Source organism: Triturus cristatus, chromosome 4_1, assembly GCF_964204655.1.
Source record: "Triturus cristatus chromosome 4_1, aTriCri1.1, whole genome shotgun sequence".
Taxonomy (NCBI): Eukaryota; Metazoa; Chordata; class Amphibia; order Caudata; family Salamandridae; genus Triturus; species Triturus cristatus.
In genome coordinates this window covers 150,639,073-150,666,127 of record NC_140585.1, presented here as the reverse complement: position 1 = coordinate 150,666,127, position 27,055 = coordinate 150,639,073, and the positions used below count along the sequence as shown (strand labels likewise).

Genomic DNA, 27,055 nt, shown 5'->3' with positions numbered 1-27,055 from the left:
CTACACTTTAATTCTTAATATGGTTACATATATTAGCAATCAAATATGTAGAGTTTAATAATTAATTGATATTTCAAGCATTTGAAATTTCAGCAGCACACGTAATCTATTTTAAATCCTGAAATTCGTTCTATCTCATTTTCGGCTGACTTAGAAATCATGTCTCTAAATTGACATTGTGAAATTAGTAAAAGGCCAAATACTATTACTAGGTACTAAATTACATGTCCGGCAGTATAACTGGAAATTTACTCTTCGGCATAGATTATGCAACATTTTCAAAGCAAACAGTGTCTGTTTAAATAGACTTTCTTTCACTGCCGTTTTGGTAAATGTCTCTGGTTATGCAGAAGCAGGCATTGTTTGTTACTGTTTCAATTAGTTATAAGATAAAGGAGGGATAAAACTGACCCAGCTAGTATTCCAACCCAAAGACTTTGAATGCTTTCTCTACATTCGCCTAGAACCCCAAGCCGCTATCCATTGCACCAGAGATCCAACCTGATTCAACAAGGTGAACAGAAATTCTCAAATAAAAAGATGAGCTATCAGCGGTTGACCAACTTTATAAAGTGATTTGGAAACTATAAGCAGGGTTCCATTTTGAACATTGAATTGGGGAAAAGATAATCAACATCTCAAACGACATGATACCGTTGCGGTAAGTCTTCTTAACTCTTGTCAAATGGTACACGACCGATGGGTATTTAATGGCTCCATTAAGAGTAACTTGCAATTACTCTAATGGGACTACTCGTTCATTGGATCCTGAAAAGAGCATGTCATTAGAGTACATTTTCTTTAAACAAACCGCCTGAACAGGGACTTGAACCCTGGACCCTCAGATTAAAAGTCTGATGCTCTACCGACTGAGCTATCCAGGCTCTGATACAGCAAACCTCAAAATCACCTAATCAAAATTTGGCAGTGTCCCAACTAACGCTATGTTTCTTAAGATGGTAACCTGAAGAAGGTACCAAATACACTAGAATATAATAATGAATTGATATTTCAAGCATTTGAAATTTCTTCAGTAAATGTAACCTTATTTTTAATCCTGAAGTTGCTACTATCTCATTTTTTTGCTGACGTCAAATTCATATGTGTTTATTGACATGGTAAAATTAAGGAAGGGCCCAAAATCTTACTTCCGAGTAAATTATATTTTCATCAGTACAGCTGACAATTTCCTCTTCTGCATAGATTACCCAAATTGAACGGTGTCTCTTTAAAATAGACTTCCTTTTACTGACCTTTTTTAGCAAATGATTTTGGTGAAGCAGAAGCATGCATGCATCGCTTATAACTTCTTTAAATAGTTATGAAATAAACAGGGATAAAACTGACTCTGGTGGGATTCGAACCCACAGCCTTTGAATACCTTCTTGACATTCACCTAGAAGTCCAATGCGCTATCCATTGCGCCACAGAGCCAATCTGCTTGAATGAGGTGCACAGATATTCAGAAATGAAATAATGAGCTTTGAGCTGTTGATCAACTTTATAAAGTTCATTGGATACTATAACCATGGCTATATTTTGAATATTGAATTGGGTAAAAGTTATTCACCGTGTCAAACTACATGATACAGTTGGTAAGTCTGCATACAACTTAAGTTTAGTGTATCGTCATCTGATATATGAGACAGATGGGTTTTTCACTTCTCCATGAAAGACGTTTTTTTTTAATTTTGGTAATGGAATATCTTATTCATCATGCAGTGGAACACAAAAAGAATGTACAATCAGAATACTTTTTCTTTAAAGTAGCCGACCGCCTGAACAGGGACTTGAACCCTGGACCCTCAGATTAAAAATCTGATGCTCTACCGACTGAGCTATCCAGGCTCTGCAACACTGCAACTAAAAATCAGCTAAAAATGATGTGGACGCACACCAACCTACACTTTAATTCTTAATATGGTTACATATATTAGCAATCAAATATGTAGAGTTTAATAATTAATTGATATTTCAAGCATTTGAAATTTCAGCAGCACACGTAATCTATTTTAAATCCTGAAATTCGTTCTATCTCATTTTCGGCTGACTTAGAAATCATGTCTCTAAATTGACATTGTGAAATTAGTAAAAGGCCAAATACTATTACTAGGTACTAAATTACATGTCCGGCAGTATAACTGGAAATTTACTCTTCGGCATAGATTATGCAACATTTTCAAAGCAAACAGTGTCTGTTTAAATAGACTTTCTTTCACTGCCGTTTTGGTAAATGTCTCTGGTTATGCAGAAGCAGGCATTGTTTGTTACTGTTTCAATTAGTTATAAGATAAAGGAGGGATAAAACTGACCCAGCTAGTATTCCAACCCAAAGACTTTGAATGCTTTCTCTACATTCGCCTAGAACCCCAAGCCGCTATCCATTGCACCAGAGATCCAACCTGATTCAACAAGGTGAACAGAAATTCTCAAATAAAAAGATGAGCTATCAGCGGTTGACCAACTTTATAAAGTGATTTGGAAACTATAAGCAGGGTTCCATTTTGAACATTGAATTGGGGAAAAGATAATCAACATCTCAAACGACATGATACCGTTGCGGTAAGTCTTCTTAACTCTTGTCAAATGGTACACGACCGATGGGTATTTAATGGCTCCATTAAGAGTAACTTGCAATTACTCTAATGGGACTACTCGTTCATTGGATCCTGAAAAGAGCATGTCATTAGAGTACATTTTCTTTAAACAAACCGCCTGAACAGGGACTTGAACCCTGGACCCTCAGATTAAAAGTCTGATGCTCTACCGACTGAGCTATCCAGGCTCTGATACAGCAAACCTCAAAATCACCTAATCAAAATTTGGCAGTGTCCCAACTAACGCTATGTTTCTTAAGATGGTTACCTGAAGAAGGTACCAAATACACTAGAATATAATAATGAATTGATATTTCAAGCATTTGAAATTTCTTCAGTAAATGTAACCTTATTTTTAATCCTGAAGTTGCTACTATCTCATTTTTTTGCTGACGTCAAATTCATATGTGTTTATTGACATGGTAAAATTAAGGAAGGGCCCAAAATCTTACTTCCGAGTAAATTATATTTTCATCAGTACAGCTGACAATTTCCTCTTCTGCATAGATTACCCAAATTGAACGGTGTCTCTTTAAAATAGACTTCCTTTTACTGACCTTTTTTAGCAAATGATTTTGGTGAAGCAGAAGCATGCATGCATCGCTTATAACTTCTTTAAATAGTTATGAAATAAACAGGGATAAAACTGACTCTGGTGGGATTCGAACCCACAGCCTTTGAATACCTTCTTGACATTCACCTAGAAGTCCAATGCGCTATCCATTGCGCCACAGAGCCAATCTGCTTGAATGAGGTGCACAGATATTCAGAAATGAAATAATGAGCTTTGAGCTGTTGATCAACTTTATAAAGTTCATTGGATACTATAACCATGGCTATATTTTGAATATTGAATTGGGTAAAAGTTATTCACCGTGTCAAACTACATGATACAGTTGGTAAGTCTGCATACAACTTAAGTTTAGTGTATCGTCATCTGATATATGAGACAGATGGGTTTTTCACTTCTCCATGAAAGACGTTTTTTTTTAATTTTGGTAATGGAATATCTTATTCATCATGCAGTGGAACACAAAAAGAATGTACAATCAGAATACTTTTTCTTTAAAGTAGCCGACCGCCTGAACAGGGACTTGAACCCTGGACCCTCAGATTAAAAATCTGATGCTCTACCGACTGAGCTATCCAGGCTCTGCAACACTGCAACTAAAAATCAGCTAAAAATGATGTGGACGCACACCAACCTACACTTTAATTCTTAATATGGTTACATATATTAGCAATCAAATATGTAGAGTTTAATAATTAATTGATATTTCAAGCATTTGAAATTTCAGCAGCACACGTAATCTATTTTAAATCCTGAAATTCGTTCTATCTCATTTTCGGCTGACTTAGAAATCATGTCTCTAAATTGACATTGTGAAATTAGTAAAAGGCCAAATACTATTACTAGGTACTAAATTACATGTCCGGCAGTATAACTGGAAATTTACTCTTCGGCATAGATTATGCAACATTTTCAAAGCAAACAGTGTCTGTTTAAATAGACTTTCTTTCACTGCCGTTTTGGTAAATGTCTCTGGTTATGCAGAAGCAGGCATTGTTTGTTACTGTTTCAATTAGTTATAAGATAAAGGAGGGATAAAACTGACCCAGCTGGTATTCCAACCCAAAGACTTTGAATGCTTTCTCTACATTCGCCTAGAACCCCAAGCCGCTATCCATTGCACCAGAGATCCAACCTGATTCAACAAGGTGAACAGAAATTCTCAAATAAAAAGATGAGCTATCAGCGGTTGACCAACTTTATAAAGTGATTTGGAAACTATAAGCAGGGTTCCATTTTGAACATTGAATTGGGGAAAAGATAATCAACATCTCAAACGACATGATACCGTTGTGGTAAGTCTTCTTAACTCTTGTCAAATGGTACACGACCGATGGGTATTTAATGGCTCCATTAAGAGTAACTTGCAATTACTCTAATGGGACTACTCGTTCATTGGATCCTGAAAAGAGCATGTCATTAGAGTACATTTTCTTTAAACAAACCGCCTGAACAGGGACTTGAACCCTGGACCCTCAGATTAAAAGTCTGATGCTCTACCGACTGAGCTATCCAGGCTCTGATACAGCAAACCTCAAAATCACCTAATCAAAATTTGGCAGTGTCCCAACTAACGCTATGTTTCTTAAGATGGTTACCTGAAGAAGGTACCAAATACACTAGAATATAATAATGAATTGATATTTCAAGCATTTGAAATTTCTTCAGTAAATGTAACCTTATTTTTAGTCCTGAAGTTGCTACTATCTCATTTTTTTGCTGACGTCAAATTCATATGTGTTTATTGACATGGTAAAATTAAGGAAGGGCCCAAAATCTTACTTCCGAGTAAATTATATTTTCATCAGTACAGCTGACAATTTCCTCTTCTGCATAGATTACCCAAATTGAACGGTGTCTCTTTAAAATAGACTTCCTTTTACTGACCTTTTTTAGCAAATGATTTTGGTGAAGCAGAAGCATGCATGCATCGCTTATAACTTCTTTAAATAGTTATGAAATAAACAGGGATAAAACTGACTCTGGTGGGATTCGAACCCACAGCCTTTGAATACCTTCTTGACATTCACCTAGAAGTCCAATGCGCTATCCATTGCGCCACAGAGCCAATCTGCTTGAATGAGGTGCACAGATATTCAGAAATGAAATAATGAGCTTTGAGCTGTTGATCAACTTTATAAAGTTCATTGGATACTATAACCATGGCTATATTTTGAATATTGAATTGGGTAAAAGTTATTCACCGTGTCAAACTACATGATACAGTTGGTAAGTCTGCATACAACTTAAGTTTAGTGTATCGTCATCTGATATATGAGACAGATGGGTTTTTCACTTCTCCATGAAAGACGTTTTTTTTTAATTTTGGTAATGGAATATCTTATTCATCATGCAGTGGAACACAAAAAGAATGTACAATCAGAATACTTTTTCTTTAAAGTAGCCGACCGCCTGAACAGGGACTTGAACCCTGGACCCTCAGATTAAAAGTCTGATGCTCTACCGACTGAGCTATCCAGGCTCTGCAACACTGCAACTAAAAATCAGCTAAAAATGATGTGGACGCACACCAACCTACACTTTAATTCTTAATATGGTTACATATATTAGCAATCAAATATGTAGAGTTTAATAATTAATTGATATTTCAAGCATTTGAAATTTCAGCAGCACACGTAATCTATTTTAAATCCTGAAATTCGTTCTATCTCATTTTCGGCTGACTTAGAAATCATGTCTCTAAATTGACATTGTGAAATTAGTAAAAGGCCAAATACTATTACTAGGTACTAAATTACATGTCCGGCAGTATAACTGGAAATTTACTCTTCGGCATAGATTATGCAACATTTTCAAAGCAAACAGTGTCTGTTTAAATAGACTTTCTTTCACTGCCGTTTTGGTAAATGTCTCTGGTTATGCAGAAGCAGGCATTGTTTGTTACTGTTTCAATTAGTTATAAGATAAAGGAGGGATAAAACTGACCCAGCTGGTATTCCAACCCAAAGACTTTGAATGCTTTCTCTACATTCGCCTAGAACCCCAAGCCGCTATCCATTGCACCAGAGATCCAACCTGATTCAACAAGGTGAACAGAAATTCTCAAATAAAAAGATGAGCTATCAGCGGTTGACCAACTTTATAAAGTGATTTGGAAACTATAAGCAGGGTTCCATTTTGAACATTGAATTGGGGAAAAGATAATCAACATCTCAAACGACATGATACCGTTGTGGTAAGTCTTCTTAACTCTTGTCAAATGGTACACGACCGATGGGTATTTAATGGCTCCATTAAGAGTAACTTGCAATTACTCTAATGGGACTACTCGTTCATTGGATCCTGAAAAGAGCATGTCATTAGAGTACATTTTCTTTAAACAAACCGCCTGAACAGGGACTTGAACCCTGGACCCTCAGATTAAAAGTCTGATGCTCTACCGACTGAGCTATCCAGGCTCTGATACAGCAAACCTCAAAATCACCTAATCAAAATTTGGCAGTGTCCCAACTAACGCTATGTTTCTTAAGATGGTTACCTGAAGAAGGTACCAAATACACTAGAATATAATAATGAATTGATATTTCAAGCATTTGAAATTTCTTCAGTAAATGTAACCTTATTTTTAGTCCTGAAGTTGCTACTATCTCATTTTTTTGCTGACGTCAAATTCATATGTGTTTATTGACATGGTAAAATTAAGGAAGGGCCCAAAATCTTACTTCCGAGTAAATTATATTTTCATCAGTACAGCTGACAATTTCCTCTTCTGCATAGATTACCCAAATTGAACGGTGTCTCTTTAAAATAGACTTCCTTTTACTGACCTTTTTTAGCAAATGATTTTGGTGAAGCAGAAGCATGCATGCATCGCTTATAACTTCTTTAAATAGTTATGAAATAAACAGGGATAAAACTGACTCTGGTGGGATTCGAACCCACAGCCTTTGAATACCTTCTTGACATTCACCTAGAAGTCCAATGCGCTATCCATTGCGCCACAGAGCCAATCTGCTTGAATGAGGTGCACAGATATTCAGAAATGAAATAATGAGCTTTGAGCTGTTGATCAACTTTATAAAGTTCATTGGATACTATAACCATGGCTATATTTTGAATATTGAATTGGGTAAAAGTTATTCACCGTGTCAAACTACATGATACAGTTGGTAAGTCTGCATACAACTTAAGTTTAGTGTATCGTCATCTGATATATGAGACAGATGGGTTTTTCACTTCTCCATGAAAGACGTTTTTTTTTAATTTTGGTAATGGAATATCTTATTCATCATGCAGTGGAACACAAAAAGAATGTACAATCAGAATACTTTTTCTTTAAAGTAGCCGACCGCCTGAACAGGGACTTGAACCCTGGACCCTCAGATTAAAAGTCTGATGCTCTACCGACTGAGCTATCCAGGCTCTGCAACACTGCAACTAAAAATCAGCTAAAAATGATGTGGACGCACACCAACCTACACTTTAATTCTTAATATGGTTACATATATTAGCAATCAAATATGTAGAGTTTAATAATTAATTGATATTTCAAGCATTTGAAATTTCAGCAGCACACGTAATCTATTTTAAATCCTGAAATTCGTTCTATCTCATTTTCGGCTGACTTAGAAATCATGTCTCTAAATTGACATTGTGAAATTAGTAAAAGGCCAAATACTATTACTAGGTACTAAATTACATGTCCGGCAGTATAACTGGAAATTTACTCTTCGGCATAGATTATGCAACATTTTCAAAGCAAACAGTGTCTGTTTAAATAGACTTTCTTTCACTGCCGTTTTGGTAAATGTCTCTGGTTATGCAGAAGCAGGCATTGTTTGTTACTGTTTCAATTAGTTATAAGATAAAGGAGGGATAAAACTGACCCAGCTAGTATTCCAACCCAAAGACTTTGAATGCTTTCTCTACATTCGCCTAGAACCCCAAGCCGCTATCCATTGCACCAGAGATCCAACCTGATTCAACAAGGTGAACAGAAATTCTCAAATAAAAAGATGAGCTATCAGCGGTTGACCAACTTTATAAAGTGATTTGGAAACTATAAGCAGGGTTCCATTTTGAACATTGAATTGGGGAAAAGATAATCAACATCTCAAACGACATGATACCGTTGCGGTAAGTCTTCTTAACTCTTGTCAAATGGTACACGACCGATGGGTATTTAATGGCTCCATTAAGAGTAACTTGCAATTACTCTAATGGGACTACTCGTTCATTGGATCCTGAAAAGAGCATGTCATTAGAGTACATTTTCTTTAAACAAACCGCCTGAACAGGGACTTGAACCCTGGACCCTCAGATTAAAAGTCTGATGCTCTACCGACTGAGCTATCCAGGCTCTGATACAGCAAACCTCAAAATCACCTAATCAAAATTTGGCAGTGTCCCAACTAACGCTATGTTTCTTAAGATGGTTACCTGAAGAAGGTACCAAATACACTAGAATATAATAATGAATTGATATTTCAAGCATTTGAAATTTCTTCAGTAAATGTAACCTTATTTTTAATCCTGAAGTTGCTACTATCTCATTTTTTTGCTGACGTCAAATTCATATGTGTTTATTGACATGGTAAAATTAAGGAAGGGCCCAAAATCTTACTTCCGAGTAAATTATATTTTCATCAGTACAGCTGACAATTTCCTCTTCTGCATAGATTACCCAAATTGAACGGTGTCTCTTTAAAATAGACTTCCTTTTACTGACCTTTTTTAGCAAATGATTTTGGTGAAGCAGAAGCATGCATGCATCGCTTATAACTTCTTTAAATAGTTATGAAATAAACAGGGATAAAACTGACTCTGGTGGGATTCGAACCCACAGCCTTTGAATACCTTCTTGACATTCACCTAGAAGTCCAATGCGCTATCCATTGCGCCACAGAGCCAATCTGCTTGAATGAGGTGCACAGATATTCAGAAATGAAATAATGAGCTTTGAGCTGTTGATCAACTTTATAAAGTTCATTGGATACTATAACCATGGCTATATTTTGAATATTGAATTGGGTAAAAGTTATTCACCGTGTCAAACTACATGATACAGTTGGTAAGTCTGCATACAACTTAAGTTTAGTGTATCGTCATCTGATATATGAGACAGATGGGTTTTTCACTTCTCCATGAAAGACGTTTTTTTTTAATTTTGGTAATGGAATATCTTATTCATCATGCAGTGGAACACAAAAAGAATGTACAATCAGAATACTTTTTCTTTAAAGTAGCCGACCGCCTGAACAGGGACTTGAACCCTGGACCCTCAGATTAAAAATCTGATGCTCTACCGACTGAGCTATCCAGGCTCTGCAACACTGCAACTAAAAATCAGCTAAAAATGATGTGGACGCACACCAACCTACACTTTAATTCTTAATATGGTTACATATATTAGCAATCAAATATGTAGAGTTTAATAATTAATTGATATTTCAAGCATTTGAAATTTCAGCAGCACACGTAATCTATTTTAAATCCTGAAATTCGTTCTATCTCATTTTCGGCTGACTTAGAAATCATGTCTCTAAATTGACATTGTGAAATTAGTAAAAGGCCAAATACTATTACTAGGTACTAAATTACATGTCCGGCAGTATAACTGGAAATTTACTCTTCGGCATAGATTATGCAACATTTTCAAAGCAAACAGTGTCTGTTTAAATAGACTTTCTTTCACTGCCGTTTTGGTAAATGTCTCTGGTTATGCAGAAGCAGGCATTGTTTGTTACTGTTTCAATTAGTTATAAGATAAAGGAGGGATAAAACTGACCCAGCTAGTATTCCAACCCAAAGACTTTGAATGCTTTCTCTACATTCGCCTAGAACCCCAAGCCGCTATCCATTGCACCAGAGATCCAACCTGATTCAACAAGGTGAACAGAAATTCTCAAATAAAAAGATGAGCTATCAGCGGTTGACCAACTTTATAAAGTGATTTGGAAACTATAAGCAGGGTTCCATTTTGAACATTGAATTGGGGAAAAGATAATCAACATCTCAAACGACATGATACCGTTGCGGTAAGTCTTCTTAACTCTTGTCAAATGGTACACGACCGATGGGTATTTAATGGCTCCATTAAGAGTAACTTGCAATTACTCTAATGGGACTACTCGTTCATTGGATCCTGAAAAGAGCATGTCATTAGAGTACATTTTCTTTAAACAAACCGCCTGAACAGGGACTTGAACCCTGGACCCTCAGATTAAAAGTCTGATGCTCTACCGACTGAGCTATCCAGGCTCTGATACAGCAAACCTCAAAATCACCTAATCAAAATTTGGCAGTGTCCCAACTAACGCTATGTTTCTTAAGATGGTTACCTGAAGAAGGTACCAAATACACTAGAATATAATAATGAATTGATATTTCAAGCATTTGAAATTTCTTCAGTAAATGTAACCTTATTTTTAATCCTGAAGTTGCTACTATCTCATTTTTTTGCTGACGTCAAATTCATATGTGTTTATTGACATGGTAAAATTAAGGAAGGGCCCAAAATCTTACTTCCGAGTAAATTATATTTTCATCAGTACAGCTGACAATTTCCTCTTCTGCATAGATTACCCAAATTGAACGGTGTCTCTTTAAAATAGACTTCCTTTTACTGACCTTTTTTAGCAAATGATTTTGGTGAAGCAGAAGCATGCATGCATCGCTTATAACTTCTTTAAATAGTTATGAAATAAACAGGGATAAAACTGACTCTGGTGGGATTCGAACCCACAGCCTTTGAATACCTTCTTGACATTCACCTAGAAGTCCAATGCGCTATCCATTGCGCCACAGAGCCAATCTGCTTGAATGAGGTGCACAGATATTCAGAAATGAAATAATGAGCTTTGAGCTGTTGATCAACTTTATAAAGTTCATTGGATACTATAACCATGGCTATATTTTGAATATTGAATTGGGTAAAAGTTATTCACCGTGTCAAACTACATGATACAGTTGGTAAGTCTGCATACAACTTAAGTTTAGTGTATCGTCATCTGATATATGAGACAGATGGGTTTTTCACTTCTCCATGAAAGACGTTTTTTTTTAATTTTGGTAATGGAATATCTTATTCATCATGCAGTGGAACACAAAAAGAATGTACAATCAGAATACTTTTTCTTTAAAGTAGCCGACCGCCTGAACAGGGACTTGAACCCTGGACCCTCAGATTAAAAATCTGATGCTCTACCGACTGAGCTATCCAGGCTCTGCAACACTGCAACTAAAAATCAGCTAAAAATGATGTGGACGCACACCAACCTACACTTTAATTCTTAATATGGTTACATATATTAGCAATCAAATATGTAGAGTTTAATAATTAATTGATATTTCAAGCATTTGAAATTTCAGCAGCACACGTAATCTATTTTAAATCCTGAAATTCGTTCTATCTCATTTTCGGCTGACTTAGAAATCATGTCTCTAAATTGACATTGTGAAATTAGTAAAAGGCCAAATACTATTACTAGGTACTAAATTACATGTCCGGCAGTATAACTGGAAATTTACTCTTCGGCATAGATTATGCAACATTTTCAAAGCAAACAGTGTCTGTTTAAATAGACTTTCTTTCACTGCCGTTTTGGTAAATGTCTCTGGTTATGCAGAAGCAGGCATTGTTTGTTACTGTTTCAATTAGTTATAAGATAAAGGAGGGATAAAACTGACCCAGCTGGTATTCCAACCCAAAGACTTTGAATGCTTTCTCTACATTCGCCTAGAACCCCAAGCCGCTATCCATTGCACCAGAGATCCAACCTGATTCAACAAGGTGAACAGAAATTCTCAAATAAAAAGATGAGCTATCAGCGGTTGACCAACTTTATAAAGTGATTTGGAAACTATAAGCAGGGTTCCATTTTGAACATTGAATTGGGGAAAAGATAATCAACATCTCAAACGACATGATACCGTTGTGGTAAGTCTTCTTAACTCTTGTCAAATGGTACACGACCGATGGGTATTTAATGGCTCCATTAAGAGTAACTTGCAATTACTCTAATGGGACTACTCGTTCATTGGATCCTGAAAAGAGCATGTCATTAGAGTACATTTTCTTTAAACAAACCGCCTGAACAGGGACTTGAACCCTGGACCCTCAGATTAAAAGTCTGATGCTCTACCGACTGAGCTATCCAGGCTCTGATACAGCAAACCTCAAAATCACCTAATCAAAATTTGGCAGTGTCCCAACTAACGCTATGTTTCTTAAGATGGTTACCTGAAGAAGGTACCAAATACACTAGAATATAATAATGAATTGATATTTCAAGCATTTGAAATTTCTTCAGTAAATGTAACCTTATTTTTAGTCCTGAAGTTGCTACTATCTCATTTTTTTGCTGACGTCAAATTCATATGTGTTTATTGACATGGTAAAATTAAGGAAGGGCCCAAAATCTTACTTCCGAGTAAATTATATTTTCATCAGTACAGCTGACAATTTCCTCTTCTGCATAGATTACCCAAATTGAACGGTGTCTCTTTAAAATAGACTTCCTTTTACTGACCTTTTTTAGCAAATGATTTTGGTGAAGCAGAAGCATGCATGCATCGCTTATAACTTCTTTAAATAGTTATGAAATAAACAGGGATAAAACTGACTCTGGTGGGATTCGAACCCACAGCCTTTGAATACCTTCTTGACATTCACCTAGAAGTCCAATGCGCTATCCATTGCGCCACAGAGCCAATCTGCTTGAATGAGGTGCACAGATATTCAGAAATGAAATAATGAGCTTTGAGCTGTTGATCAACTTTATAAAGTTCATTGGATACTATAACCATGGCTATATTTTGAATATTGAATTGGGTAAAAGTTATTCACCGTGTCAAACTACATGATACAGTTGGTAAGTCTGCATACAACTTAAGTTTAGTGTATCGTCATCTGATATATGAGACAGATGGGTTTTTCACTTCTCCATGAAAGACGTTTTTTTTTAATTTTGGTAATGGAATATCTTATTCATCATGCAGTGGAACACAAAAAGAATGTACAATCAGAATACTTTTTCTTTAAAGTAGCCGACCGCCTGAACAGGGACTTGAACCCTGGACCCTCAGATTAAAAGTCTGATGCTCTACCGACTGAGCTATCCAGGCTCTGCAACACTGCAACTAAAAATCAGCTAAAAATGATGTGGACGCACACCAACCTACACTTTAATTCTTAATATGGTTACATATATTAGCAATCAAATATGTAGAGTTTAATAATTAATTGATATTTCAAGCATTTGAAATTTCAGCAGCACACGTAATCTATTTTAAATCCTGAAATTCGTTCTATCTCATTTTCGGCTGACTTAGAAATCATGTCTCTAAATTGACATTGTGAAATTAGTAAAAGGCCAAATACTATTACTAGGTACTAAATTACATGTCCGGCAGTATAACTGGAAATTTACTCTTCGGCATAGATTATGCAACATTTTCAAAGCAAACAGTGTCTGTTTAAATAGACTTTCTTTCACTGCCGTTTTGGTAAATGTCTCTGGTTATGCAGAAGCAGGCATTGTTTGTTACTGTTTCAATTAGTTATAAGATAAAGGAGGGATAAAACTGACCCAGCTGGTATTCCAACCCAAAGACTTTGAATGCTTTCTCTACATTCGCCTAGAACCCCAAGCCGCTATCCATTGCACCAGAGATCCAACCTGATTCAACAAGGTGAACAGAAATTCTCAAATAAAAAGATGAGCTATCAGCGGTTGACCAACTTTATAAAGTGATTTGGAAACTATAAGCAGGGTTCCATTTTGAACATTGAATTGGGGAAAAGATAATCAACATCTCAAACGACATGATACCGTTGTGGTAAGTCTTCTTAACTCTTGTCAAATGGTACACGACCGATGGGTATTTAATGGCTCCATTAAGAGTAACTTGCAATTACTCTAATGGGACTACTCGTTCATTGGATCCTGAAAAGAGCATGTCATTAGAGTACATTTTCTTTAAACAAACCGCCTGAACAGGGACTTGAACCCTGGACCCTCAGATTAAAAGTCTGATGCTCTACCGACTGAGCTATCCAGGCTCTGATACAGCAAACCTCAAAATCACCTAATCAAAATTTGGCAGTGTCCCAACTAACGCTATGTTTCTTAAGATGGTTACCTGAAGAAGGTACCAAATACACTAGAATATAATAATGAATTGATATTTCAAGCATTTGAAATTTCTTCAGTAAATGTAACCTTATTTTTAGTCCTGAAGTTGCTACTATCTCATTTTTTTGCTGACGTCAAATTCATATGTGTTTATTGACATGGTAAAATTAAGGAAGGGCCCAAAATCTTACTTCCGAGTAAATTATATTTTCATCAGTACAGCTGACAATTTCCTCTTCTGCATAGATTACCCAAATTGAACGGTGTCTCTTTAAAATAGACTTCCTTTTACTGACCTTTTTTAGCAAATGATTTTGGTGAAGCAGAAGCATGCATGCATCGCTTATAACTTCTTTAAATAGTTATGAAATAAACAGGGATAAAACTGACTCTGGTGGGATTCGAACCCACAGCCTTTGAATACCTTCTTGACATTCACCTAGAAGTCCAATGCGCTATCCATTGCGCCACAGAGCCAATCTGCTTGAATGAGGTGCACAGATATTCAGAAATGAAATAATGAGCTTTGAGCTGTTGATCAACTTTATAAAGTTCATTGGATACTATAACCATGGCTATATTTTGAATATTGAATTGGGTAAAAGTTATTCACCGTGTCAAACTACATGATACAGTTGGTAAGTCTGCATACAACTTAAGTTTAGTGTATCGTCATCTGATATATGAGACAGATGGGTTTTTCACTTCTCCATGAAAGACGTTTTTTTTTAATTTTGGTAATGGAATATCTTATTCATCATGCAGTGGAACACAAAAAGAATGTACAATCAGAATACTTTTTCTTTAAAGTAGCCGACCGCCTGAACAGGGACTTGAACCCTGGACCCTCAGATTAAAAGTCTGATGCTCTACCGACTGAGCTATCCAGGCTCTGCAACACTGCAACTAAAAATCAGCTAAAAATGATGTGGACGCACACCAACCTACACTTTAATTCTTAATATGGTTACATATATTAGCAATCAAATATGTAGAGTTTAATAATTAATTGATATTTCAAGCATTTGAAATTTCAGCAGCACACGTAATCTATTTTAAATCCTGAAATTCGTTCTATCTCATTTTCGGCTGACTTAGAAATCATGTCTCTAAATTGACATTGTGAAATTAGTAAAAGGCCAAATACTATTACTAGGTACTAAATTACATGTCCGGCAGTATAACTGGAAATTTACTCTTCGGCATAGATTATGCAACATTTTCAAAGCAAACAGTGTCTGTTTAAATAGACTTTCTTTCACTGCCGTTTTGGTAAATGTCTCTGGTTATGCAGAAGCAGGCATTGTTTGTTACTGTTTCAATTAGTTATAAGATAAAGGAGGGATAAAACTGACCCAGCTAGTATTCCAACCCAAAGACTTTGAATGCTTTCTCTACATTCGCCTAGAACCCCAAGCCGCTATCCATTGCACCAGAGATCCAACCTGATTTAACAAGGTGAACAGAAATTCTCAAATAAAAAGATGAGCTATCAGCGGTTGACCAACTTTATAAAGTGATTTGGAAACTATAAGCAGGGTTCCATTTTGAACATTGAATTGGGGAAAAGATAATCAACATCTCAAACGACATGATACCGTTGCGGTAAGTCTTCTTAACTCTTGTCAAATGGTACACGACCGATGGGTATTTAATGGCTCCATTAAGAGTAACTTGCAATTACTCTAATGGGACTACTCGTTCATTGGATCCTGAAAAGAGCATGTCATTAGAGTACATTTTCTTTAAACAAACCGCCAGAACAGGGACTTGAACCCTGGACCCTCAGATTAAAAGTCTGATGCTCTACCGACTGAGCTATCCAGGCTCTGATACAGCAAACCTCAAAATCACCTAATCAAAATTTGGCAGTGTCCCAACTAACGCTATGTTTCTTAAGATGGTTACCTGAAGAAGGTACCAAATACACTAGAATATAATAATGAATTGATATTTCAAGCATTTGAAATTTCTTCAGTAAATGTAACCTTATTTTTAATCCTGAAGTTGCTACTATCTCATTTTTTTGCTGACGTCAAATTCATATGTGTTTATTGACATGGTAAAATTAAGGAAGGGCCCAAAATCTTACTTCCGAGTAAATTATATTTTCATCAGTACAGCTGACAATTTCCTCTTCTGCATAGATTACCCAAATTGAACGGTGTCTCTTTAAAATAGACTTCCTTTTACTGACCTTTTTTAGCAAATGATTTTGGTGAAGCAGAAGCATGCATGCATCGCTTATAACTTCTTTAAATAGTTATGAAATAAACAGGGATAAAACTGACTCTGGTGGGATTCGAACCCACAGCCTTTGAATACCTTCTTGACATTCACCTAGAAGTCCAATGCGCTATCCATTGCGCCACAGAGCCAATCTGCTTGAATGAGGTGCACAGATATTCAGAAATGAAATAATGAGCTTTGAGCTGTTGATCAACTTTATAAAGTTCATTGGATACTATAACCATGGCTATATTTTGAATATTGAATTGGGTAAAAGTTATTCACCGTGTCAAACTACATGATACAGTTGGTAAGTCTGCATACAACTTAAGTTTAGTGTATCGTCATCTGATATATGAGACAGATGGGTTTTTCACTTCTCCATGAAAGACGTTTTTTTTTAATTTTGGTAATGGAATATCTTATTCATCATGCAGTGGAACACAAAAAGAATGTACAATCAGAATACTTTTTCTTTAAAGTAGCCGACCGCCTGAACAGGGACTTGAACCCTGGACCCTCAGATTAAAAGTCTGATGCTCTACCGACTGAGCTATCCAGGCTCTGCAACACTGCAACTAAAAATCAGCTAAAAATGATGTGGACGCACACCAACCTACACTTTAATTCTTAATATGGTTACATATATTAGCAATCAAATATGTAGAGTTTAATAATTAATTGATATTTCAAGCATTTGAAATTTCAGCAGCACACGTAATCTATTTTAAATCCTGAAATTCGTTCTATCTCATTTTCGGCTGACTTAGAAATCATGTCTCTAAATTGACATTGTGAAATTAGTAAAAGGCCAAATACTATTACTAGGTACTAAATTACATGTCCGGCAGTATAACTGGAAATTTACTCTTCGGCATAGATTATGCAACATTTTCAAAGCAAACAGTGTCTGTTTAAATAGACTTTCTTTCACTGCCGTTTTGGTAAATGTCTCTGGTTATGCAGAAGCAGGCATTGTTTGTTACTGTTTCAATTAGTTATAAGATAAAGGAGGGATAAAACTGACCCAGCTAGTATTCCAACCCAAAGACTTTGAATGCTTTCTCTACATTCGCCTAGAACCCCAAGCCGCTATCCATTGCACCAGAGATCCAACCTGATTCAACAAGGTGAACAGAAATTCTCAAATAAAAAGATGAGCTATCAGCGGTTGACCAACTTTATAAAGTGATTTGGAAACTATAAGCAGGGTTCCATTTTGAACATTGAATTGGGGAAAAGATAATCAACATCTCAAACGACATGATACCGTTGTGGTAAGTCTTCTTAACTCTTGTCAAATGGTACACGACCGATGGGTATTTAATGGCTCCATTAAGAGTAACTTGCAATTACTCTAATGGGACTACTCGTTCATTGGATCCTGAAAAGAGCATGTCATTAGAGTACATTTTCTTTAAACAAACCGCCTGAACAGGGACTTGAACCCTGGACCCTCAGATTAAAAGTCTGATGCTCTACCGACTGAGCTATCCAGGCTCTGATACAGCAAACCTCAAAATCACCTAATCAAAATTTGGCAGTGTCCCAACTAACGCTATGTTTCTTAAGATGGTTACCTGAAGAAGGTACCAAATACACTAGAATATAATAATGAATTGATATTTCAAGCATTTGAAATTTCTTCAGTAAATGTAACCTTATTTTTAGTCCTGAAGTTGCTACTATCTCATTTTTTTGCTGACGTCAAATTCATATGTGTTTATTGACATGGTAAAATTAAGGAAGGGCCCAAAATCTTACTTCCGAGTAAATTATATTTTCATCAGTACAGCTGACAATTTCCTCTTCTGCATAGATTACCCAAATTGAACGGTGTCTCTTTAAAATAGACTTCCTTTTACTGACCTTTTTTAGCAAATGATTTTGGTGAAGCAGAAGCATGCATGCATCGCTTATAACTTCTTTAAATAGTTATGAAATAAACAGGGATAAAACTGACTCTGGTGGGATTCGAACCCACAGCCTTTGAATACCTTCTTGACATTCACCTAGAAGTCCAATGCGCTATCCATTGCGCCACAGAGCCAATCTGCTTGAATGAGGTGCACAGATATTCAGAAATGAAATAATGAGCTTTGAGCTGTTGATCAACTTTATAAAGTTCATTGGATACTATAACCATGGCTATATTTTGAATATTGAATTGGGTAAAAGTTATTCACCGTGTCAAACTACATGATACAGTTGGTAAGTCTGCATACAACTTAAGTTTAGTGTATCGTCATCTGATATATGAGACAGATGGGTTTTTCACTTCTCCATGAAAGACGTTTTTTTTTAATTTTGGTAATGGAATATCTTATTCATCATGCAGTGGAACACAAAAAGAATGTACAATCAGAATACTTTTTCTTTAAAGTAGCCGACCGCCTGAACAGGGACTTGAACCCTGGACCCTCAGATTAAAAGTCTGATGCTCTACCGACTGAGCTATCCAGGCTCTGCAACACTGCAACTAAAAATCAGCTAAAAATGATGTGGACGCACACCAACCTACACTTTAATTCTTAATATGGTTACATATATTAGCAATCAAATATGTAGAGTTTAATAATTAATTGATATTTCAAGCATTTGAAATTTCAGCAGCACACGTAATCTATTTTAAATCCTGAAATTCGTTCTATCTCATTTTCGGCTGACTTAGAAATCATGTCTCTAAATTGACATTGTGAAATTAGTAAAAGGCCAAATACTATTACTAGGTACTAAATTACATGTCCGGCAGTATAACTGGAAATTTACTCTTCGGCATAGATTATGCAACATTTTCAAAGCAAACAGTGTCTGTTTAAATAGACTTTCTTTCACTGCCGTTTTGGTAAATGTCTCTGGTTATGCAGAAGCAGGCATTGTTTGTTACTGTTTCAATTAGTTATAAGATAAAGGAGGGATAAAACTGACCCAGCTAGTATTCCAACCCAAAGACTTTGAATGCTTTCTCTACATTCGCCTAGAACCCCAAGCCGCTATCCATTGCACCAGAGATCCAACCTGATTCAACAAGGTGAACAGAAATTCTCAAATAAAAAGATGAGCTATCAGCGGTTGACCAACTTTATAAAGTGATTTGGAAACTATAAGCAGGGTTCCATTTTGAACATTGAATTGGGGAAAAGATAATCAACATCTCAAACGACATGATACCGTTGCGGTAAGTCTTCTTAACTCTTGTCAAATGGTACACGACCGATGGGTATTTAATGGCTCCATTAAGAGTAACTTGCAATTACTCTAATGGGACTACTCGTTCATTGGATCCTGAAAAGAGCATGTCATTAGAGTACATTTTCTTTAAACAAACCGCCTGAACAGGGACTTGAACCCTGGACCCTCAGATTAAAAGTCTGATGCTCTACCGACTGAGCTATCCAGGCTCTGATACAGCAAACCTCAAAATCACCTAATCAAAATTTGGCAGTGTCCCAACTAACGCTATGTTTCTTAAGATGGTTACCTGAAGAAGGTACCAAATACACTAGAATATAATAATGAATTGATATTTCAAGCATTTGAAATTTCTTCAGTAAATGTAACCTTATTTTTAATCCTGAAGTTGCTACTATCTCATTTTTTTGCTGACGTCAAATTCATATGTGTTTATTGACATGGTAAAATTAAGGAAGGGCCCAAAATCTTACTTCCGAGTAAATTATATTTTCATCAGTACAGCTGACAATTTCCTCTTCTGCATAGATTACCCAAATTGAACGGTGTCTCTTTAAAATAGACTTCCTTTTACTGACCTTTTTTAGCAAATGATTTTGGTGAAGCAGAAGCATGCATGCATCGCTTATAACTTCTTTAAATAGTTATGAAATAAACAGGGATAAAACTGACTCTGGTGGGATTCGAACCCACAGCCTTTAAATACCTTCTTGACATTCACCTAGAAGTCCAATGCGCTATCCATTGCGCCACAGAGCCAATCTGCTTGAATGAGGTGCACAGATATTCAGAAATGAAATAATGAGCTTTGAGCTGTTGATCAACTTTATAAAGTTCATTGGATACTATAACCATGGCTATATTTTGAATATTGAATTGGGTAAAAGTTATTCACCGTGTCAAACTACATGATACAGTTGGTAAGTCTGCATACAACTCAAGTTTAGTGTATCGTCATCTGATATATGAGACAGATGGGTTTTTCACTTCTCCATGAAAGACGTTTTTTTTTAATTTTGGTAATGGAATATCTTATTCATCATGCAGTGGAACACAAAAAGAATGTACAATCAGAATACTTTTTCTTTAAAGTAGCCGACCGCCTGAACAGGGACTTGAACCCTGGACCCTCAGATTAAAAGTCTGATGCTCTACCGACTGAGCTATCCAGGCTCTGCAACACTGCAACTAAAAATCAGCTAAAAATGATGTGGACGCACACCAACCTACACTTTAATTCTTAATATGGTTACATATATTAGCAATCAAATATGTAGAGTTTAATAATTAATTGATATTTCAAGCATTTGAAATTTCAGCAGCACACGTAATCTATTTTAAATCCTGAAATTCGTTCTATCTCATTTTCGGCTGACTTAGAAATCATGTCTCTAAATTGACATTGTGAAATTAGTAAAAGGCCAAATACTATTACTAGGTACTAAATTACATGTCCGGCAGTATAACTGGAAATTTACTCTTCGGCATAGATTATGCAACATTTTCAAAGCAAACAGTGTCTGTTTAAATAGACTTTCTTTCACTGCCGTTTTGGTAAATGTCTCTGGTTATGCAGAAGCAGGCATTGTTTGTTACTGTTTCAATTAGTTATAAGATAAAGGAGGGATAAAACTGACCCAGCTAGTATTCCAACCCAAAGACTTTGAATGCTTTCTCTACATTCGCCTAGAACCCCAAGCCGCTATCCATTGCACCAGAGATCCAACCTGATTCAACAAGGTGAACAGAAATTCTCAAATAAAAAGATGAGCTATCAGCGGTTGACCAACTTTATAAAGTGATTTGGAAACTATAAGCAGGGTTCCATTTTGAACATTGAATTGGGGAAAAGATAATCAACATCTCAAACGACATGATACCGTTGCGGTAAGTCTTCTTAACTCTTGTCAAATGGTACACGACCGATGGGTATTTAATGGCTCCATTAAGAGTAACTTGCAATTACTCTAATGGGACTACTCGTTCATTGGATCCTGAAAAGAGCATGTCATTAGAGTACATTTTCTTTAAACAAACCGCCTGAACAGGGACTTGAACCCTGGACCCTCAGATTAAAAGTCTGATGCTCTACCGACTGAGCTATCCAGGCTCTGATACAGCAAACCTCAAAATCACCTAATCAAAATTTGGCAGTGTCCCAACTAACGCTATGTTTCTTAAGATGGTTACCTGAAGAAGGTACCAAATACACTAGAATATAATAATGAATTGATATTTCAAGCATTTGAAATTTCTTCAGTAAATGTAACCTTATTTTTAATCCTGAAGTTGCTACTATCTCATTTTTTTGCTGACGTCAAATTCATATGTGTTTATTGACATGGTAAAATTAAGGAAGGGCCCAAAATCTTACTTCCGAGTAAATTATATTTTCATCAGTACAGCTGACAATTTCCTCTTCTGCATAGATTACCCAAATTGAACGGTGTCTCTTTAAAATAGACTTCCTTTTACTGACCTTTTTTAGCAAATGATTTTGGTGAAGCAGAAGCATGCATGCATCGCTTATAACTTCTTTAAATAGTTATGAAATAAACAGGGATAAAACTGACTCTGGTGGGATTCGAACCCACAGCCTTTGAATACCTTCTTGACATTCACCTAGAAGTCCAATGCGCTATCCATTGCGCCACAGAGCCAATCTGCTTGAATGAGGTGCACAGATATTCAGAAATGAAATAATGAGCTTTGAGCTGTTGATCAACTTTATAAAGTTCATTGGATACTATAACCATGGCTATATTTTGAATATTGAATTGGGTAAAAGTTATTCACCGTGTCAAACTACATGATACAGTTGGTAAGTCTGCATACAACTTAAGTTTAGTGTATCGTCATCTGATATATGAGACAGATGGGTTTTTCACTTCTCCATGAAAGACGTTTTTTTTTAATTTTGGTAATGGAATATCTTATTCATCATGCAGTGGAACACAAAAAGAATGTACAATCAAAATACTTTTTCTTTAAAGTAGCCGACCGCCTGAACAGGGACTTGAACCCTGGACCCTCAGATTAAAAGTCTGATGCTCTACCGACTGAGCTATCCAGGCTCTGCAACACTGCAACTAAAAATCAGCTAAAAATGATGTGGACGCACACCAACCTACACTTTAATTCTTAATATGGTTACATATATTAGCAATCAAATATGTAGAGTTTAATAATTAATTGATATTTCAAGCATTTGAAATTTCAGCAGCACACGTAATCTATTTTAAATCCTGAAATTCGTTCTATCTCATTTTCGGCTGACTTAGAAATCATGTCTCTAAATTGACATTGTGAAATTAGTAAAAGGCCAAATACTATTACTAGGTACTAAATTACATGTCCGGCAGTATAACTGGAAATTTACTCTTCGGCATAGATTATGCAACATTTTCAAAGCAAACAGTGTCTGTTTAAATAGACTTTCTTTCACTGCCGTTTTGGTAAATGTCTCTGGTTATGCAGAAGCAGGCATTGTTTGTTACTGTTTCAATTAGTTATAAGATAAAGGAGGGATAAAACTGACCCAGCTGGTATTCCAACCCAAAGACTTTGAATGCTTTCTCTACATTCGCCTAGAACCCCAAGCCGCTATCCATTGCACCAGAGATCCAACCTGATTCAACAAGGTGAACAGAAATTCTCAAATAAAAAGATGAGCTATCAGCGGTTGACCAACTTTATAAAGTGATTTGGAAACTATAAGCAGGGTTCCATTTTGAACATTGAATTGGGGAAAAGATAATCAACATCTCAAACGACATGATACCGTTGTGGTAAGTCTTCTTAACTCTTGTCAAATGGTACACGACCGATGGGTATTTAATGGCTCCATTAAGAGTAACTTGCAATTACTCTAATGGGACTACTCGTTCATTGGATCCTGAAAAGAGCATGTCATTAGAGTACATTTTCTTTAAACAAACCGCCTGAACAGGGACTTGAACCCTGGACCCTCAGATTAAAAGTCTGATGCTCTACCGACTGAGCTATCCAGGCTCTGATACAGCAAACCTCAAAATCACCTAATCAAAATTTGGCAGTGTCCCAACTAACGCTATGTTTCTTAAGATGGTTACCTGAAGAAGGTACCAAATACACTAGAATATAATAATGAATTGATATTTCAAGCATTTGAAATTTCTTCAGTAAATGTAACCTTATTTTTAGTCCTGAAGTTCCTACTATCTCATTTTTTTGCTGACGTCAAATTCATATGTGTTTATTGACATGGTAAAATTAAGGAAGGGCCCAAAATCTTACTTCCGAGTAAATTATATTTTCATCAGTACAGCTGACAATTTCCTCTTCTGCATAGATTACCCAAATTGAACGGTGTCTCTTTAAAATAGACTTCCTTTTACTGACCTTTTTTAGCAAATGATTTTGGTGAAGCAGAAGCATGCATGCATCGCTTATAACTTCTTTAAATAGTTATGAAATAAACAGGGATAAAACTGACTCTGGTGGGATTCGAACCCACAGCCTTTGAATACCTTCTTGACATTCACCTAGAAGTCCAATGCGCTATCCATTGCGCCACAGAGCCAATCTGCTTGAATGAGGTGCACAGATATTCAGAAATGAAATAATGAGCTTTGAGCTGTTGATCAACTTTATAAAGTTCATTGGATACTATAACCATGGCTATATTTTGAATATTGAATTGGGTAAAAGTTATTCACCGTGTCAAACTACATGATACAGTTGGTAAGTCTGCATACAACTTAAGTTTAGTGTATCGTCATCTGATATATGAGACAGATGGGTTTTTCACTTCTCCATGAAAGACGTTTTTTTTTAATTTTGGTAATGGAATATCTTATTCATCATGCAGTGGAACACAAAAAGAATGTACAATCAGAATACTTTTTCTTTAAAGTAGCCGACCGCCTGAACAGGGACTTGAACCCTGGACCCTCAGATTAAAAGTCTGATGCTCTACCGACTGAGCTATCCAGGCTCTGCAACACTGCAACTAAAAATCAGCTAAAAATGATGTGGACGCACACCAACCTACACTTTAATTCTTAATATGGTTACATATATTAGCAATCAAATATGTAGAGTTTAATAATTAATTGATATTTCAAGCATTTGAAATTTCAGCAGCACACGTAATCTATTTTAAATCCTGAAATTCGTTCTATCTCATTTTCGGCTGACTTAGAAATCATGTCTCTAAATTGACATTGTGAAATTAGTAAAAGGCCAAATACTATTACTAGGTACTAAATTACATGTCCGGCAGTATAACTGGAAATTTACTCTTCGGCATAGATTATGCAACATTTTCAAAGCAAACAGTGTCTGTTTAAATAGACTTTCTTTCACTGCCGTTTTGGTAAATGTCTCTGGTTATGCAGAAGCAGGCATTGTTTGTTACTGTTTCAATTAGTTATAAGATAAAGGAGGGATAAAACTGACCCAGCTAGTATTCCAACCCAAAGACTTTGAATGCTTTCTCTACATTCGCCTAGAACCCCAAGCCGCTATCCATTGCACCAGAGATCCAACCTGATTCAACAAGGTGAACAGAAATTCTCAAATAAAAAGATGAGCTATCAGCGGTTGACCAACTTTATAAAGTGATTTGGAAACTATAAGCAGGGTTCCATTTTGAACATTGAATTGGGGAAAAGATAATCAACATCTCAAACGACATGATACCGTTGTGGTAAGTCTTCTTAACTCTTGTCAAATGGTACACGACCGATGGGTATTTAATGGCTCCATTAAGAGTAACTTGCAATTACTCTAATGGGACTACTCGTTCATTGGATCCTGAAAAGAGCATGTCATTAGAGTACATTTTCTTTAAACAAACCGCCTGAACAGGGACTTGAACCCTGGACCCTCAGATTAAAAGTCTGATGCTCTACCGACTGAGCTATCCAGGCTCTGATACAGCAAACCTCAAAATCACCTAATCAAAATTTGGCAGTGTCCCAACTAACGCTATGTTTCTTAAGATGGTTACCTGAAGAAGGTACCAAATACACTAGAATATAATAATGAATTGATATTTCAAGCATTTGAAATTTCTTCAGTAAATGTAACCTTATTTTTAGTCCTGAAGTTGCTACTATCTCATTTTTTTGCTGACGTCAAATTCATATGTGTTTATTGACATGGTAAAATTAAGGAAGGGCCCAAAATCTTACTTCCGAGTAAATTATATTTTCATCAGTACAGCTGACAATTTCCTCTTCTGCATAGATTACCCAAATTGAACGGTGTCTCTTTAAAATAGACTTCCTTTTACTGACCTTTTTTAGCAAATGATTTTGGTGAAGCAGAAGCATGCATGCATCGCTTATAACTTCTTTAAATAGTTATGAAATAAACAGGGATAAAACTGACTCTGGTGGGATTCGAACCCACAGCCTTTGAATACCTTCTTGACATTCACCTAGAAGTCCAATGCGCTATCCATTGCGCCACAGAGCCAATCTGCTTGAATGAGGTGCACAGATATTCAGAAATGAAATAATGAGCTTTGAGCTGTTGATCAACTTTATAAAGTTCATTGGATACTATAACCATGGCTATATTTTGAATATTGAATTGGGTAAAAGTTATTCACCGTGTCAAACTACATGATACAGTTGGTAAGTCTGCATACAACTTAAGTTTAGTGTATCGTCATCTGATATATGAGACAGATGGGTTTTTCACTTCTCCATGAAAGACGTTTTTTTTTAATTTTGGTAATGGAATATCTTATTCATCATGCAGTGGAACACAAAAAGAATGTACAATCAGAATACTTTTTCTTTAAAGTAGCCGACCGCCTGAACAGGGACTTGAACCCTGGACCCTCAGATTAAAAGTCTGATGCTCTACCGACTGAGCTATCCAGGCTCTGCAACACTGCAACTAAAAATCAGCTAAAAATGATGTGGACGCACACCAACCTACACTTTAATTCTTAATATGGTTACATATATTAGCAATCAAATATGTAGAGTTTAATAATTAATTGATATTTCAAGCATTTGAAATTTCAGCAGCACACGTAATCTATTTTAAATCCTGAAATTCGTTCTATCTCATTTTCGGCTGACTTAGAAATCATGTCTCTAAATTGACATTGTGAAATTAGTAAAAGGCCAAATACTATTACTAGGTACTAAATTACATGTCCGGCAGTATAACTGGAAATTTACTCTTCGGCATAGATTATGCAACATTTTCAAAGCAAACAGTGTCTGTTTAAATAGACTTTCTTTCACTGCCGTTTTGGTAAATGTCTCTGGTTATGCAGAAGCAGGCATTGTTTGTTACTGTTTCAATTAGTTATAAGATAAAGGAGGGATAAAACTGACCCAGCTAGTATTCCAACCCAAAGACTTTGA

General features: G+C 36.1%; 37 non-coding genes across 37 annotated transcripts; all 37 read right to left on the bottom strand.

Annotated features, from left to right (window-relative positions):
- Window positions 1–811: 811 nt before the first annotated feature.
- Window positions 812–884, bottom strand: TRNAK-UUU (transfer RNA lysine (anticodon UUU)). The gene has a single exon. It is a non-coding gene; the product is annotated as a tRNA-Lys (tRNA).
- Window positions 885–1,343: 459 nt separating this feature from the next.
- On the bottom strand, window positions 1,344–1,434 carry TRNAR-UCU (transfer RNA arginine (anticodon UCU)). The gene is given in 2 exon segments: window positions 1,344–1,379; window positions 1,398–1,434. It is a non-coding gene; the product is annotated as a tRNA-Arg (tRNA).
- A 1,278-nt stretch (window positions 1,435–2,712) lies between these two features.
- TRNAK-UUU (transfer RNA lysine (anticodon UUU)) lies at window positions 2,713–2,785 on the bottom strand. The gene has a single exon. It is a non-coding gene; the product is annotated as a tRNA-Lys (tRNA).
- Window positions 2,786–3,244: 459 nt separating this feature from the next.
- Window positions 3,245–3,335, bottom strand: TRNAR-UCU (transfer RNA arginine (anticodon UCU)). The gene is given in 2 exon segments: window positions 3,245–3,280; window positions 3,299–3,335. It is a non-coding gene; the product is annotated as a tRNA-Arg (tRNA).
- A 1,278-nt stretch (window positions 3,336–4,613) lies between these two features.
- TRNAK-UUU (transfer RNA lysine (anticodon UUU)) lies at window positions 4,614–4,686 on the bottom strand. The gene has a single exon. It is a non-coding gene; the product is annotated as a tRNA-Lys (tRNA).
- Window positions 4,687–5,145: 459 nt separating this feature from the next.
- Window positions 5,146–5,236, bottom strand: TRNAR-UCU (transfer RNA arginine (anticodon UCU)). The gene is given in 2 exon segments: window positions 5,146–5,181; window positions 5,200–5,236. It is a non-coding gene; the product is annotated as a tRNA-Arg (tRNA).
- Window positions 5,237–5,577: 341 nt separating this feature from the next.
- Window positions 5,578–5,650, bottom strand: TRNAK-UUU (transfer RNA lysine (anticodon UUU)). Its single transcript has one exon. It is a non-coding gene; the product is annotated as a tRNA-Lys (tRNA).
- An 864-nt stretch (window positions 5,651–6,514) lies between these two features.
- Window positions 6,515–6,587, bottom strand: TRNAK-UUU (transfer RNA lysine (anticodon UUU)). The gene has a single exon. It is a non-coding gene; the product is annotated as a tRNA-Lys (tRNA).
- Window positions 6,588–7,046: 459 nt separating this feature from the next.
- Window positions 7,047–7,137, bottom strand: TRNAR-UCU (transfer RNA arginine (anticodon UCU)). Its single transcript is given in 2 exon segments — window positions 7,047–7,082; window positions 7,101–7,137. It is a non-coding gene; the product is annotated as a tRNA-Arg (tRNA).
- A 341-nt stretch (window positions 7,138–7,478) lies between these two features.
- Window positions 7,479–7,551, bottom strand: TRNAK-UUU (transfer RNA lysine (anticodon UUU)). Its single transcript has one exon. It is a non-coding gene; the product is annotated as a tRNA-Lys (tRNA).
- Window positions 7,552–8,415: 864 nt separating this feature from the next.
- Window positions 8,416–8,488, bottom strand: TRNAK-UUU (transfer RNA lysine (anticodon UUU)). Its single transcript has one exon. It is a non-coding gene; the product is annotated as a tRNA-Lys (tRNA).
- A 459-nt stretch (window positions 8,489–8,947) lies between these two features.
- Window positions 8,948–9,038, bottom strand: TRNAR-UCU (transfer RNA arginine (anticodon UCU)). The gene is given in 2 exon segments: window positions 8,948–8,983; window positions 9,002–9,038. It is a non-coding gene; the product is annotated as a tRNA-Arg (tRNA).
- A 1,278-nt stretch (window positions 9,039–10,316) lies between these two features.
- Window positions 10,317–10,389, bottom strand: TRNAK-UUU (transfer RNA lysine (anticodon UUU)). The gene has a single exon. It is a non-coding gene; the product is annotated as a tRNA-Lys (tRNA).
- Window positions 10,390–10,848: 459 nt separating this feature from the next.
- TRNAR-UCU (transfer RNA arginine (anticodon UCU)) lies at window positions 10,849–10,939 on the bottom strand. The gene is given in 2 exon segments: window positions 10,849–10,884; window positions 10,903–10,939. It is a non-coding gene; the product is annotated as a tRNA-Arg (tRNA).
- A 1,278-nt stretch (window positions 10,940–12,217) lies between these two features.
- On the bottom strand, window positions 12,218–12,290 carry TRNAK-UUU (transfer RNA lysine (anticodon UUU)). The gene has a single exon. It is a non-coding gene; the product is annotated as a tRNA-Lys (tRNA).
- A 459-nt stretch (window positions 12,291–12,749) lies between these two features.
- Window positions 12,750–12,840, bottom strand: TRNAR-UCU (transfer RNA arginine (anticodon UCU)). The gene is given in 2 exon segments: window positions 12,750–12,785; window positions 12,804–12,840. It is a non-coding gene; the product is annotated as a tRNA-Arg (tRNA).
- A 341-nt stretch (window positions 12,841–13,181) lies between these two features.
- Window positions 13,182–13,254, bottom strand: TRNAK-UUU (transfer RNA lysine (anticodon UUU)). The gene has a single exon. It is a non-coding gene; the product is annotated as a tRNA-Lys (tRNA).
- An 864-nt stretch (window positions 13,255–14,118) lies between these two features.
- On the bottom strand, window positions 14,119–14,191 carry TRNAK-UUU (transfer RNA lysine (anticodon UUU)). The gene has a single exon. It is a non-coding gene; the product is annotated as a tRNA-Lys (tRNA).
- Window positions 14,192–14,650: 459 nt separating this feature from the next.
- On the bottom strand, window positions 14,651–14,741 carry TRNAR-UCU (transfer RNA arginine (anticodon UCU)). The gene is given in 2 exon segments: window positions 14,651–14,686; window positions 14,705–14,741. It is a non-coding gene; the product is annotated as a tRNA-Arg (tRNA).
- Window positions 14,742–15,082: 341 nt separating this feature from the next.
- TRNAK-UUU (transfer RNA lysine (anticodon UUU)) lies at window positions 15,083–15,155 on the bottom strand. The gene has a single exon. It is a non-coding gene; the product is annotated as a tRNA-Lys (tRNA).
- A 1,396-nt stretch (window positions 15,156–16,551) lies between these two features.
- TRNAR-UCU (transfer RNA arginine (anticodon UCU)) lies at window positions 16,552–16,642 on the bottom strand. Its single transcript is given in 2 exon segments — window positions 16,552–16,587; window positions 16,606–16,642. It is a non-coding gene; the product is annotated as a tRNA-Arg (tRNA).
- A 341-nt stretch (window positions 16,643–16,983) lies between these two features.
- On the bottom strand, window positions 16,984–17,056 carry TRNAK-UUU (transfer RNA lysine (anticodon UUU)). The gene has a single exon. It is a non-coding gene; the product is annotated as a tRNA-Lys (tRNA).
- Window positions 17,057–17,920: 864 nt separating this feature from the next.
- Window positions 17,921–17,993, bottom strand: TRNAK-UUU (transfer RNA lysine (anticodon UUU)). The gene has a single exon. It is a non-coding gene; the product is annotated as a tRNA-Lys (tRNA).
- Window positions 17,994–18,452: 459 nt separating this feature from the next.
- Window positions 18,453–18,543, bottom strand: TRNAR-UCU (transfer RNA arginine (anticodon UCU)). Its single transcript is given in 2 exon segments — window positions 18,453–18,488; window positions 18,507–18,543. It is a non-coding gene; the product is annotated as a tRNA-Arg (tRNA).
- A 341-nt stretch (window positions 18,544–18,884) lies between these two features.
- TRNAK-UUU (transfer RNA lysine (anticodon UUU)) lies at window positions 18,885–18,957 on the bottom strand. The gene has a single exon. It is a non-coding gene; the product is annotated as a tRNA-Lys (tRNA).
- Window positions 18,958–19,821: 864 nt separating this feature from the next.
- Window positions 19,822–19,894, bottom strand: TRNAK-UUU (transfer RNA lysine (anticodon UUU)). Its single transcript has one exon. It is a non-coding gene; the product is annotated as a tRNA-Lys (tRNA).
- A 459-nt stretch (window positions 19,895–20,353) lies between these two features.
- TRNAR-UCU (transfer RNA arginine (anticodon UCU)) lies at window positions 20,354–20,444 on the bottom strand. The gene is given in 2 exon segments: window positions 20,354–20,389; window positions 20,408–20,444. It is a non-coding gene; the product is annotated as a tRNA-Arg (tRNA).
- Window positions 20,445–20,785: 341 nt separating this feature from the next.
- On the bottom strand, window positions 20,786–20,858 carry TRNAK-UUU (transfer RNA lysine (anticodon UUU)). The gene has a single exon. It is a non-coding gene; the product is annotated as a tRNA-Lys (tRNA).
- Window positions 20,859–21,722: 864 nt separating this feature from the next.
- On the bottom strand, window positions 21,723–21,795 carry TRNAK-UUU (transfer RNA lysine (anticodon UUU)). Its single transcript has one exon. It is a non-coding gene; the product is annotated as a tRNA-Lys (tRNA).
- A 459-nt stretch (window positions 21,796–22,254) lies between these two features.
- TRNAR-UCU (transfer RNA arginine (anticodon UCU)) lies at window positions 22,255–22,345 on the bottom strand. The gene is given in 2 exon segments: window positions 22,255–22,290; window positions 22,309–22,345. It is a non-coding gene; the product is annotated as a tRNA-Arg (tRNA).
- Window positions 22,346–22,686: 341 nt separating this feature from the next.
- TRNAK-UUU (transfer RNA lysine (anticodon UUU)) lies at window positions 22,687–22,759 on the bottom strand. Its single transcript has one exon. It is a non-coding gene; the product is annotated as a tRNA-Lys (tRNA).
- Window positions 22,760–23,623: 864 nt separating this feature from the next.
- Window positions 23,624–23,696, bottom strand: TRNAK-UUU (transfer RNA lysine (anticodon UUU)). The gene has a single exon. It is a non-coding gene; the product is annotated as a tRNA-Lys (tRNA).
- A 459-nt stretch (window positions 23,697–24,155) lies between these two features.
- On the bottom strand, window positions 24,156–24,246 carry TRNAR-UCU (transfer RNA arginine (anticodon UCU)). Its single transcript is given in 2 exon segments — window positions 24,156–24,191; window positions 24,210–24,246. It is a non-coding gene; the product is annotated as a tRNA-Arg (tRNA).
- Window positions 24,247–24,587: 341 nt separating this feature from the next.
- On the bottom strand, window positions 24,588–24,660 carry TRNAK-UUU (transfer RNA lysine (anticodon UUU)). Its single transcript has one exon. It is a non-coding gene; the product is annotated as a tRNA-Lys (tRNA).
- Window positions 24,661–25,524: 864 nt separating this feature from the next.
- Window positions 25,525–25,597, bottom strand: TRNAK-UUU (transfer RNA lysine (anticodon UUU)). The gene has a single exon. It is a non-coding gene; the product is annotated as a tRNA-Lys (tRNA).
- Window positions 25,598–26,056: 459 nt separating this feature from the next.
- On the bottom strand, window positions 26,057–26,147 carry TRNAR-UCU (transfer RNA arginine (anticodon UCU)). The gene is given in 2 exon segments: window positions 26,057–26,092; window positions 26,111–26,147. It is a non-coding gene; the product is annotated as a tRNA-Arg (tRNA).
- Window positions 26,148–26,488: 341 nt separating this feature from the next.
- Window positions 26,489–26,561, bottom strand: TRNAK-UUU (transfer RNA lysine (anticodon UUU)). The gene has a single exon. It is a non-coding gene; the product is annotated as a tRNA-Lys (tRNA).
- Window positions 26,562–27,055: the final 494 nt, after the last annotated feature.